Source organism: Corvus moneduloides, chromosome 6, assembly GCF_009650955.1.
Source record: "Corvus moneduloides isolate bCorMon1 chromosome 6, bCorMon1.pri, whole genome shotgun sequence".
NCBI classification, from domain to species: Eukaryota; Metazoa; Chordata; class Aves; order Passeriformes; family Corvidae; genus Corvus; species Corvus moneduloides.
This window is the reverse complement of record NC_045481.1, coordinates 47,579,859-47,593,052: the sequence shown is the minus strand read 5'-3', so window position 1 is coordinate 47,593,052 and position 13,194 is coordinate 47,579,859. Positions and strand designations below refer to the sequence as shown.

Here is a 13,194-nt window from a genome sequence, read left to right as displayed (position 1 = left end):
CAGTGCCATGAGAACATCAGACCATACACGTGCAAGCAGACATTCTCAGCTGAAGGGTTGGAACAGCTCTTTCTACTGAACATCAGGACTTACACATATGAACTACTCAACACTCTCTTCCAGAATTACTGAGTCTTTCATATCTTATCTCTCAAAAACCACTTATCAGCCCACGGCTTTCAGACTGCAGTCTCTCCCGTCTGCCAAAGTGGAACCCAGCCATGTAAAAACATGAATAACAGCAGACCCTCTCTCCTCTCCCACGCTGATGGCTGCAGCTCCTCTGATGGGGGCTTGAACTTTGGGAGCAGCAGGGATAGCTCCATCTACCCTGCTGCTGTGGACTGGCAGAGGAAGTTTAGCAGAGTTTAACCATGGGGCAAGAGATCACTGGAGCATGAATGCCTCCTCCCATCCCAAGATGAGGAAGGTGACAAGCTAAATGTACATATTTATTCTCTTAATTATGATGACAGACAATAAGGAAATATTTGTAAGCTCACATTGGTGCTGCACGGGCTTTGGGCATGCCCTAGACCCTCCACAACAAACGTGCACAGAAAAAGACAGGTTTGTGCTCATAAATGAATATTAATAATGGGAAATAGTCCGGACTTTCTGTCAAATAAAGACTTCTTTCTAACTAAATATCTCTTTTGTTTTTAACACTAACAAAATGCTCAGAGAAAGTTTCATTTATGATATCTTGAAAGCCCTGTTCAGGAGGGGGGAGAGACTCTTTTATTGTCTTCTTCTGTTTTTACTCTCTCTTCTTTTAAAGAAAAGAAAGGTGCAGAGGAGGAAGTGCAGGAAGAGCTTTTAAGCTTGTGAGCCATGAAAACACTTCAAGTTTCAGATTCATTGGGCATCAAAATTTCCACACACCCCCCTTCCAATCTTTTCAAATCTTTCCATAAAAAATCTGAAATGAAATGGAAATTTCTTCCTCTGAGCCATAAGAGATGACATCATTAGACTTCAGCATGGTGCTAAAAACATGTGTGTGTACTGCAGCACCAGATTCCAGTCTAGACACCACAGCAACCAGAACCAAAGCAGACCAAGGGGGCTCTCAGCAAGCTGCTGGGGCTGGTGCTGCATCATGCAGGAAGACGACAGAGATGGGGCTGGGAGGAGGAAGGCAGTGATGTTACAGCAGGGGAAAGCTTAACATAAAACAGAATCATCACTAGCTCTGGACTAGCTTAGCTAACGTTTTTATCGGTTGTATGGACTGCACATGGGTCGTACATGTTTTTGTTCAGTCCAAGAGGGGTCTGTCGCAAGAACAACTGTCTCTGCTTTTGTTATGAAACCGAAGTTCAGGCACAAATCTCGCCTGATGGGTCTCATTCCAGCAGCCAATGATACAATCCAGAGAAAAAACATGATCATCAGGTACCAATTGGGAAATGGTGGGAATAAGATCTGTAATAGCAGTGGCAGGAAGAGAGGGTACAGGTGCCTTCCCTTCTCTTCCCTAAGTGTCCCCCCAACCCACATGCACTTTGGCCCCCATCAGCCAGTCCTCTCTGGCAAAAAAACATGCTTTCAGATGCTGCTGCCAAACCTCAGAAATGTATATTGCTGTTCTGGCTATGTTCAGGAGGAAGGGGAAAGGAAAGCAGTGTGCAATTTTCAACAGTTTTTCCTTGGAGAGGGGCCCCCTAATTTTCTGAAAGGGGCCATCGAGGAGGGGGGAGAAAAAGCAAGAGGCTCTGTCCCATTTTAATCCATTTTCCCAAATTAGTTATACATGGGGAATTCATGATGGAGTTCCCTCTTTGGGCTCTGAGCCTCAAAACATTTCATAACATGTAGAGCCCTTCTGAAGCCTTTTGATCACATCCCTTCTGAGACTGCTGTGTTTATGTGCAGAGCTGTGCACATGGGCAGACGCTGAAGGGAAATATGGGGAGCAGAAGCACCCTGCACTCGTGGCACTGCAAGTAGGGTTTGCAGGACAACACTGGCAAGGGAGAAAACCCAACAAGGAACCACAACACAGAGAACAAAACAACTGCGGGACAAAGATCACTGGCGCTGCTGTGAGAGCTCAGCAACATCAGCCACAAATCTCTTCCATGCCGCTGTCAGGACAACCTACCTGGAAACTTGAAGCTGGCTCTTTGCCGTGTTGAAACCTAGTACAGGGACTGCTGAGTGCTCTTTATTCGATGGGAAATTACCCAGTCTGCACAGAAACAATCCAAAATAAAGATATTCACTCAACCTGATGGTCTGCATTGACCAAACGGGTTTAACATCAAGCAAGGACCACTAAGTGCCAAGCCTGGAGATGATTTCCACAAGCCCATGAGAGGCTGGAGATCTTGGGATTACAGAGCATCTCCCTGCCCTATGTGTTTTGATTACAATCCTTCATAGCCTCAAAACCTTAAAGATAGAATAAATTGCTACCAGACTTAAGTCATTTAGGATCCTGCAGTCCAGTCACAGTTTTTCAGCTGACCAAGAAGGGCAGAAACCTTTCCTCAGATTAACCAGCATGACGTCTGCGAGCCAAGATCCTCAAAGGCATTAGATCCTCTTAGAAATCAGTGGTGCCTAGACATTTTAGTAAATATGTTCAAGGACCTGTACTGAAATACCAATGCCCACTCCCCCCAAAAAATTACATAAAGTGTCTGGAAAAGTTTACAAAGGTGACTGGGAGACTGATGCATTTCTGGAAGTCTAAGCAGGGGTATCAGTGTTTTGCTAAATTTTACTCAATACTGCTTATTAAACAAGAGCTCAACTGGTTTAATTAAAATTCATGGTAAATAGATTTACTTTCTCCAGTGCCAGTGCTTTGTATGGACACATTCAAAGGCATTTACTTCCATTTGGTTAAACTTCATAACTGACTCTTCTAAATGTTTCCACATGGTGGCTCGAATTTTTTTTTTCCTTTTTCTTTTTTTTTTAACTAAATCAATTTTAAACCAATTTTCATTACATTGGTGGTTTTGCATGTCCACAAGACCTGTGGGCCTCTTGGATTTTAAAACTTGGCGTGAAATTCAGCCCAAAATGCCAAGTGCTGAAACCCAGTGAAAATGAAACCATTACAATCTATAGGGGAAGCTGCCTGCCACTCAGCCCTGCCCACGCTGCTGGCTGGACTGAGACCACCTTCCCTGGGGCACCAGTCCTACACCAAACTGCGTGCTAGGAATGGCTGAAACTCGTCTCTGGACACTGCCACTGCTCCATCTCAAGCAGGTTTGGGATTTGGCAGCAGTGAGCTCAAATCCTGGCTGGTGGAAATCGCTTGAAGCACAGCCTGTGAGAAGATCAAAATCCTGATCAGGAGCCTCTTTAAAACTGTGGCTTCAAAGCTGACTGGAAACCTGGCCCTGGGCTTCCCTGCAATTCAGCTTGGGTTTTCAAACTTGGCTGGTGTTAGGCTTATTGCACCTAGTTTGGGGCTTTATTGTGAACATTTTGTGTAGATTCAGCTCTTGAAATTAAAAAGGCTCTGTTGTTCAGAGCCTGGACCAGTGTTCCTAACATCCGTAAACTCCACACCCATCTATTTATCTTCATGTAAAAGTAACAGAGGGTCTGAGGCTTTATTTTCAAGGTAGAGGTCGTTGTTGTGTATTATCAAGTGATGGATGGATGGATGGATGGATGGATGGATGGATGGATGGATGGGATGAGGACTACTTACTGCTGCACAATGGAGGGCTTTGACTTTTTAAATCGGTGAGGAGCCAGGTTCGTTATGGTCCTGTTTTCTACCACTGAGTCTAGTAAGCAAACCAAAAAGCAAAAAGCTGTCTTGTAGAAGTACCCAGCAACTGGGATGCTTCAAAGCAGAGACAGCAGCTTTAGAAGAAACACCAGCAGAGGTGAAGATTTTCTGCCTCCCAGAAGGTTTGGAGCAGTGAAGAAAACCAATAATACTGCTGGTTTCCAACACTGCTGCTTTTAATACCTCTAGAAGTAGAAAATAATGGGTTTATTTACTGTTCAACTCCTTTCCCTGCACAAAAACCCTCAAAAATGGTGACCATTCAAAGCAGGGCAAAGACGGCTCTTGGCAAAGGTTCAGCATGGCTCTTATTACTGAGGGGAATGTGGTCATGTTGCTAAGATAGTGGCCTAGGAGTCAGGCCACTCTTCTTGGCTATCCCACCACCCCACCGTGTAACCTTGGAAAGTCACGTTTCCCCTCCATGGTTCCACATTCCTTGCCATCCTGCGCCTCTTGGCTATTGAGGCTGCCAGCTTTATGGTCCAAGTCTGTCTCCTACTGTTCTAGCTACCACCATAATTATGAGAATTTGATACATGCTGCATTCCAGCACCCCTTCCCACAGAGCTTCGTTAGACACCATGCCAGATTCTACCATCCCTTCCTGGGACATACATGCACCGTGAAGCACAATCTGCCCCCATCACCCACCAGAAGCACCCCAACATCCAGCCTCAAAGGGACTACTACCCAGGGAGGCACTGTTAAGCAGTGACAATGCAAAGGTGTGCTCTTGAAGCATAAGAAATATCAGGGTTTTGCCCCGAGGTGCACCTCTGCCCCAGCATGCATTTGTCATGACTGCTTGAGTAAGATGAGGGTTTATCCCTGACCTCAGAGGGCTGTCGAGCTTTCTGGCAATCCCCTGACTTTGTAGCCTGACATGCACGCACCATTTTGCAAGCAGTACTGCACTGCATGCAGTCACAGGGTCCTTTATGACCAGTGTAGCCCAAAGCATCAAGAGAATGTCTGCGTGTGACACTAGCACCTCATTTTTTTTTTTTTCAGGGGCTAAACCTCTGCTGTGCCAGAGGCAGGACTCTTACAAACAGAGTATGTGACATTTTTCTTCCCTGTTTTGCTCTAAGAATCCTTAACTCCAGGAGCCACTGCACCACTAAGAGGACAGGTCTTGCTTCTGCTCCAAAATCTTGTTAGAGGCTGTTCCTCAAATTCCTTCAGGCAGCAGCATCCTCAGTAGCTGTTAACTTATCTCTGGGCAAGGCCTCCCATGCTGGGCACTGGGCATGCACACACATGGAAGGACAGCATGAAGACTTCTCAGCCTCAGTGGTGAAATGACTCAAAGGGGAGGAGAGAACCCTGAAGAGAACTGGTAAAGGTGGGATTAAAACTCAGAGAGCATCAGGTAGCTGCCCTGCACACTGGGGCACGTGGTGCCTTCACTCCTTGCATGGCCCTTCCAGGCACGTACACGGACATACACATACATATGTGTGTGTTATACATATATATGTGTATGTTATACATATATATATGTGTAAAGGTGGATGTGGACACACCAGCTGCGTTGACAAAGCCTGAACATGCATACACATCCACATAACTGCTGCAAGTGGCACACTGTTATTTGCCCCCTGCTACCTGTCAGGTAGCACAGCCCTCACGGAGCATCCCTCCTGACCTGACCCGGCAGGAACTGTGCCCCATTATGACTTCTCCAGGCTGAGCCAGCACAAGAAACAGGGATTTCCAAAGGTGCAGGCAGGACAGGCAGATGATTGCACTGAGATACTATCTCAGCTCCTTCTCAGAGCTTGGTGCTGGATGTTTTATCAACAAATAATGTGTCTTTACTACTGCCAGCCCTGCTGAACCCATGTAGCTGCAGACAAGCAAGCTGTGTTTGCTTCTCTTTCATTTGTCATCAACACAATGGCCAGCCAAGTTCTCATTCCAGCATCTTACTTGTTGGTAATAACAAAAACAGGCAAAAAAAGAAAAGCTGATTTTTGGCTGGCTGTGGGCATGCAGAAGCATAGGTTTGGATAGGTAAAGTGAAAAAGCTTCAATATGAAAATCACTGGGGAAATAAAAACATTATCAAGCAAGAGTTTTAAACCAAAAAATAGGCTGATTCAGGTTTCCAGGTTCCAATACTTCTGCTCTCTGGGGTGGTGTTGTGTATTAATGCTTTCCCTTCACCAACACAGGGGTCTCTAGTTAGGTGACAACTGAACTTGGTCCGAAGGAGACCAAGAAACTTTCTGCAAGTGTTTCACTTCCCAAGGGCTGCACTCAGGGACCATTCCAGGTCTGGATCACAGTCCCACTGTTTAAAGGATGCAGAGCCCAGGGCAGGGAAAATGCAGGGGAGAACAGCGACAGACACCACTGAGGGAATATCTCTGGAGTATGTTAGTAGGTTGCTGAAAGGGAGGAACAGTTTTGAAACATGAGCACAGAGATAAAAATCTATTCCAAGGTGAAGGATGAGCTAAATACGTGAAAGGCCTTTCAGCACAATCTGGGCACATGGGGACCCATCTAAATAGTAAACAGCACATTTACTACTAATAGCCTCCTAATTTATTTATGGAGCCCCATCACACCGCAAATCTCTGTCATCTCCTTCACACACCAATCACCTGGCACCAGAGGAGGGTGCAGCAGCTCTGCTCTGCCCAGCCTTTGCTACCTGTTTTTGGAGATAAGCGCTGAATAACAGAGCCCTGCAACACATGATAAGGCCCACGCTTCAAGATGGTTGACTGAAAATACTCATTTTCCAACTTGGGGATGTTTCACAAGCTGTCTTAGTGCCTTGGAGCACCTCAGGCAGGGGAAGAAAAAGGAAATACAAGCACAGAAGCCAACACAATCAACCCTAGGGTTGGGGAATCCCTCCTCACACGTATACATGTGCATATGGATATATATCCACGTTCGTCACTGCTATGGCAACTAAGACAACAAAGATATCCTTTTAAAGGCCCTGCAGTAAGGAGGAAAAATATTTTGCTATATATATCACTGCCTATTGACGTCACAAAATAACTTAAAATAAACTAACCTGTAAGTTTGGATCACGCTGGTCCTTTTTCCTCCTCTGTGGATATTGGAATAACGTTCGCGTCACAATGACCATCTGTTACCTTTCATGGAAAAAGTAACCAAAGAGAGCGGAGCTAGAAAGCTTTCTATCAAGCCCTCTCACACACCCTCACTGAAGCAACATAAAAAACCCCCTCTCCTAAACCCTATGGAGCACTGTACCCTGAGGGCCTCATTTAGTCCTTCCACAGGCAAAGCAATGCTGACATCAGAGGGAAATTGCCAATTTTGGTAATTAGTAAAAACTAAGAACCTGAGGTAAGCAGCAATAATTCATTCAGCTGAGCGTCTAAAGAGTTCACTGGGAAGAAAGCAAGCTGGCAGAAGTGAGTTTGGGCTGAGCTGTAAAAATAAAACATTCCATTTGAAAGTGATTTTAGGAAGTTTGTTTCCACGGCCAAGATCTTGTAGATCAGGGCATCCTACCTCTTGGGCACGAGTCTGTAGCACCACAGCACAGTGGGACTGACATGACTTGTGCTCTTTCCACTAATGCTACCAGTGCAATTATTTTACTGACAGCACTAAGTTGCTGCTATACATCCAGTTAAATACATATAAATAGATTTATGAGGCAGAGAGGAAGGTAGGGAATTTAGGACCTTAGCTTGCACTAGGCTGTACCAATACAATGCTACTAAAGCCAAAGTCCAGCGTAATCAAGCACAAGCAACGCAGTGGGAAGTTCTGCAGGTGATGGTTCACACATGCAAGGCATGGGGGCATCTTTGGCATGGGACTGCCCTACAGCTCTTTGCTCAGTGCCCAGAATCAACAAATCTCCCATCCCCTGGCTAGCAGGAGGGGATGAGAAATACACCTCAGCTATGTTCCTATCCCAAATCATCTATTTTCCTCACCTCGGGAAGATTGCAGGGAACTCTCTCAAGTCCCTCTCGGCTCAATGTGTGTTTTAATCTGGCTTGAAGGAGGCTGCACTGCCTGCATGTCCCACCAGAGCCCCACAGAGTGGGCTGAGGTGTTCTCAGAACATGAGATACGCCATGATTCTCTCGAAAGCACCAGGGATATTTCAAAGCAACAGAATTTATTAGAGGCTTTTTTGAAGGCAGATCTCTCTTGCTCAGTATGGTGAGTTTGAACAGATATAGCAGATGCAATGAGTCACTGGAGCATTGTGGGTCGTTATATACTATTAAGTCATCTGCAAGCCCATGGTGAACCCATTTGCAATGTGCTATTACACAGCCACTTGATGTGTTGTGGATTTGGGTCTGTTGCTCTTCTCCTCAGGGCTTGTTTTTCTTCCTTTTTTTTTTTTTTGTAAGTCAAGCTACAAACTACAAATAACAAGAGCTAACACAATTCGAGCAGGTTTGAATCAGACTTATGAAGGAAAATCAGCAATCACATAGGTTAGATTAGAGATTAGAAATTTGCTTTCTCTCAAATTCTCCTGGGTCACCTGGTTTTCAAAGCTGCTGAAATTGCTGCAATTCTTACCCCTCCTACCCATCTGTCCCAAGTTTCCCTCTAAGCACAGGAAATCAGAGAGTTTGATTTACCCCTGGGCTGCAGAGGAGCACTGGCAGCCCACATCCAGTAACACGGTACTTCAGTATCCTCTGTGACTTAACTCCCAACTGGTGTGCATTAAGATACACATCTGACTTATCTCACATCTCCTGTTATCTCCCAAATTCATCTGCAGTCTCTTGTGCCATCAGCCACTTCAGCTCTCCCCTACAACAATTTCCTGAAGTAGTTTGCCTAGAGATTGGCTTCTGTGGCTCAGCCTGCAGGGCCTTCACCTTGTGGACTTGCATAAAAGGCATAATGGAAGAGCCCGTCCTTATTTTAAGTTCTTTATATTATCCAGTCTCCCTATATATTTTCTCTCATGGTAGAGGAAGACAGAGAGGCATCTTTCTGGAGATCTCCTCCCTACCTTTTCTCACCTGCCTATATGAATTCGGGAAGACAACATACTAATATTTCTACTGACTATAGTCTTCTTCAGCCCTGATCTGTGGAAGCTTTCAGAGAAACACCTCTCCCACAGTACCACCCCTCATCCTTTTGCCAGCAAAGACCTTTTTTTGCTTTCTTCCTCTACCCCATTCCTAACACCCTCCTTCATAGGAGATCATGCAGGCATCCAAAAACCTTGCTTAGTGCTTCTTCCACCTTTTATTAATGCCAGGTGCCACCCCTTCCTACTACCCTAATCAGGCCCAGATGGGATGTGCCAGGCTCTCAAAGGGGCCCTGCGCCTCTCTTTTCAAAGAAGGATCTGCCCTTGCAAGGTCTGTTGTATTTTTTGGAGGAGATGTAGCTGAGATAGGTTTATGGTCTAAAGACAATGAAAGTGCTAGGTGGTTGCTGAACACTGGAATAAGGAAAAAATAAAAAGCAATAGCTGGTGGCTGCACAAAGTAGTTGAATGTTTTACCAAGGCTGAAATACTAAAAATATGGGAAGTTTTTATAGTACTCCATGCTGTACCTAGAAAGCTATAGGATCACTGTGGGACGAGTCAGACTGGCAACCTTATGTCTGACATAAGTTATGTCTGACAGCTGCTAGTCCTGAGGTGCTTGGCAGGGAGAAACCGAGCTCTGATACCACAGGCTAGAAATCACAGGAATGCCTTTTTCTCTACCCACAAAGAAGAAACATATAAGCAATATGCTCTAAAGCAGAGATTGCATAAAAAAGGCTGGCCACAGAATGACTTCCAACTGATCTCAAGCTGAATATGGAAACAGGTTGCTTTGAAGATGTCTGTGAAAGACCCTGGTTAAAATCTCAATAGTGGCTAAGATCCAAGAGAAAGAGAAACAGAGAGGGGATATGGGGAGGCCTAGATTGAACAGTCATTTGTCAAGAGAATTCAAGTAAAAAATAATGTGGAGCTCAAAGTCGGTGTCCAGCAAAAGAAAAAGGTACCCCTGGTGTGCATGGCACTCTGAAGAGCAGCTCCCTCACCCCACTGAGCTTCTCCTCAGCTGCAGCAGAGGAACCTTGACAGAGGAGGGAAGCACCAGGGGAAACAGGCAGGCTTGGGTGGAATGGTGATGAGAAGCCAACTCTGCATGCACATGGTTTGACACTCAATCTTGGGAAAACCCAGAATGGGTGGGTTTGTTGTCCTCTCTGGGTACACCTCCCCAGATCCACCCATTTTGGATTTTTACCCTCTTTGAGATGAACCTAGGCTTGGCTGTGGACATTTTTGAGGGCTAGCATGCTGTGGCTTTCTCAGTCCACCAGTGGTACTTCTTACCTTCTAATTCCCAACTTTACAGCAACTTTTCCTGCCTTGCTCTTCTAAAAGCAAATGCAGTTTATGCTACCTGAAGTTGGCAACACTATTTGCTTAGTCACCAGTGCCCAGATAACAAAGGGTCATGCTGGTTAAGGGTATTTCTTTGAAAGCTGTACACAGACTACATGCATGTGAAAGTACAAACTGGACAGGGGAAGGGAGTGTTTGCTGAAGGATCGAATGTTTGTCATGCTCTTGATGAGAAAGTATTAAAGAAATTGAGGAAAACATTGAGACTTGTCTTTACTAGGCAAGAAATCCCTAAACAGAGGTGGGATGAGCCCTGAAGACAGCACAAACAGCACACTTAGAAAAGCTCCCCTTGCCTGAAAGCACAAAGGATGGGAACTGGATAGGTTCAGTCTGTGGAACCAAAGGGGATAAGAAGGACTAAATGGCTTCTCATAAAAGACAAAAAGATGGAGCCTTCTCTTTCTGCATGCTAAGGCATTAAATATGTTAGAGGACAATTATCCAGAAACCAGCGTATGCTGGTTCTTTTTTTATGCTGAATGTGTCAGCAAGGTCTTGGCAGACTGTGAGGAAAAAACAGAGTATCTATAAGATTTCAAGGTTGTCACAGATCAGTAACCTCAGCCGAGGTCTGTTATAGTCATTCAGCAATGACCCCATCTCTTCTTTCATCTTAGGATTCCACTAGTTTCATCCACTTGCTTGCTTTACTTCCCTTTTTTTTCTATTCATCCTGCAAAACAAAATACCACTGCCATGTTCCTTTGCTGGAGTTTCACCAAGACTGGACCGTCTTGGTGGAGCTTTGCCAGATATGTCACAAAGTCACACAATGCATTGCCATGGAGGAAATGTCATGTATATAAATATATAATTTCGTGGAGGAAATGTCAGGTCAGCTGAGGACCTGACATAAAGGTAAGTCACTTCAAGCAGGTTGGTTTAGAAGATAAGGGTAAAGCTCTGCAAAAGCGAGTCCTGCTGGGTGGGTATCACTCGAGTTGGCCAGATCCTCAGTGGATACAAATTGTCATAGATCCATGCAAATCATCTGGAAAATGATACCCTGGTTGGCAAGCTGCTAAGGTAACAAGTATACCCCAGGGCAGTGCCAACTAATGCTGGCTGTGGACCTGCCCATTAGCTGTACTGGTAGTATCAGCTTATGTGAACATATTTGTGGCTCTGGTAAACCTGGAAAATATGACATTTCCATGGGTTTGATGAGAAGTGAAACATTTGATGCTTTGGTCTCAAATTTTCTGCTGTCTTCCACAAGAAACAAAGGGCAAGGTTTTACAAATGGCCTTCTCCTTTTTCCCCCTTCTGGGGCAAATGTAGGAAAAAGTGTTATCTATGGAATTTCAGAACTTGTTCTTTAATGCAAATCACCAAAACCACCAGAAATAACATTCTCCTGGAAAATGTAAGATTTAACTTTGCCCTAAGCCAAAATTGCATACTGATTGCTGTCCATCATTCTGCTCCCCTCCTATGTACTCTATACATCTCCAAAATCTTACCATGGCAATCAAAGGTCAAGGAGTAGCTGGATGAAGCCACTGTTTCCAAAAGAGGTATTCCCCACATCTCTGTTCAGAAATGTCCTTCTCCAGAAGAGACTGGACAGCTGTTCTTTGTTGATATCCAGTCTCCCAGGACCTTCGGCAAACACATTCAGGAACCTGGTTACAGTCTAGGATAACATTTCCTTCCAGACTCGTCAGGATATGACAGGTTTTTTCCAAGTTACCAGTACAAGCACACAACCTGAAGTCCAAAGAACAACTCCACAGCCCTTGTGCTGTTTGTTGAGCCTGGAGCCCACCTTATCCTTCCAGCTGCAGGAGAACCCACCCAAGGATGATGCTCTACTACTGGAGCTGTGAAAGCCTCTACAGATCCTGGGGAAATCCAGAATGTTATCAGCTGCTTCTCCTCATCCTGGCAGTAGGAAACTTCAAAAGATGAGTGTACATTATGTATTCCTCCACCAGCTTCCACCAGCTGGGCTTCTTTTTGTCTCTCTCTCCTTCTTCAACATTTATAAAATGGGAGCAGGAATGTCTGTCTCCCTTACAAAGATCAGATTCATTAGGACTCTCTTTCCGTGTCTTAGGTTTTACTCACCCCCCGTGAAAGGATTCCTACAGGTGTCACTATAGATAGAGCACGAAGAAAGGGCCACACACAGCTTTACAGGTGTGTCCTATAGCATCACTGTGTACCCTGGGGAGGTCTGGAAGTGGTCCTTGCTCCAAGCCTGGCTGCAATAAACTGTGTGGGTCTGCATGCTTTGCGTAGCAGGGCACCACAAAGGGCTCCGAGGTCCAGCTTACTCAGGGCACATTATCTCAGCACAGCCCTGCCCCACTGCACCTCTGTCCCCTGAGCCCTACAACTCTCACAGGGCACTAGAGAAATTCTGCATTACACTGGGCTCAGTTGTCCTCTCAGTGTTCAGCACCAGCTGAGGACAGATCTATGCTTCGCTTTGCTTTCCTTTTCCTGTGTTTATTCCTAAGCCAACCAAAATACTCTTTGTGCTGGAGAGCAAGTCACCTATGACAGGGGACCCTTATTTTTGAGCTAGGGGTGAAATGAAGACATGAGTCTGCCAGATCATCTGTGGAACATGCTGTTGGCAGATGGTATATAAACATTTGTTTTCGTATTACTCAAGAAGGGAAAACAGTTGGGAAAGCAAAAGTTTCTTCATTTTTTTTCAAAAATTCAATTTAATGAATGGAAAAAATCAACAGACTTCTGAAATTATTTTTGATAAACAGGATTTTGTCTTTAAAAAAAAAAAAAAAAGAGGGACTTGGCAGGGTTGAAGTCTGCTATTTTTCATTAGGACAAGATGATGGTATGGCAGGAATGCAGGACAGAGGGGTGCAGATGTGTGAAAGCATTTAGGAAAAGGCACCCAGGGATTAGAGAAGTGCCTGTTCCCAAAATGGGTTGATCTGAGGTAAAGGAAACCTTTGGGATAGGAAGATAGTAAACCCCTCCCCGCCCCTTTTATAGTGGATATAAACAGTTTTACGGTATTTCCACCAAACAGAAGAAGGGAAAAAAAAAAAGA

General features: G+C 44.9%; 1 long non-coding RNA gene across 2 annotated transcripts in view; it reads right to left on the bottom strand.

Annotated features, from left to right (window-relative positions):
* LOC116445869 overlaps positions 1-13,194 on the bottom strand; it is a 121,936-nt gene that overhangs the window by 37,344 nt on the left and 71,398 nt on the right. The gene's annotated exons all lie outside the window — the stretch shown is intronic.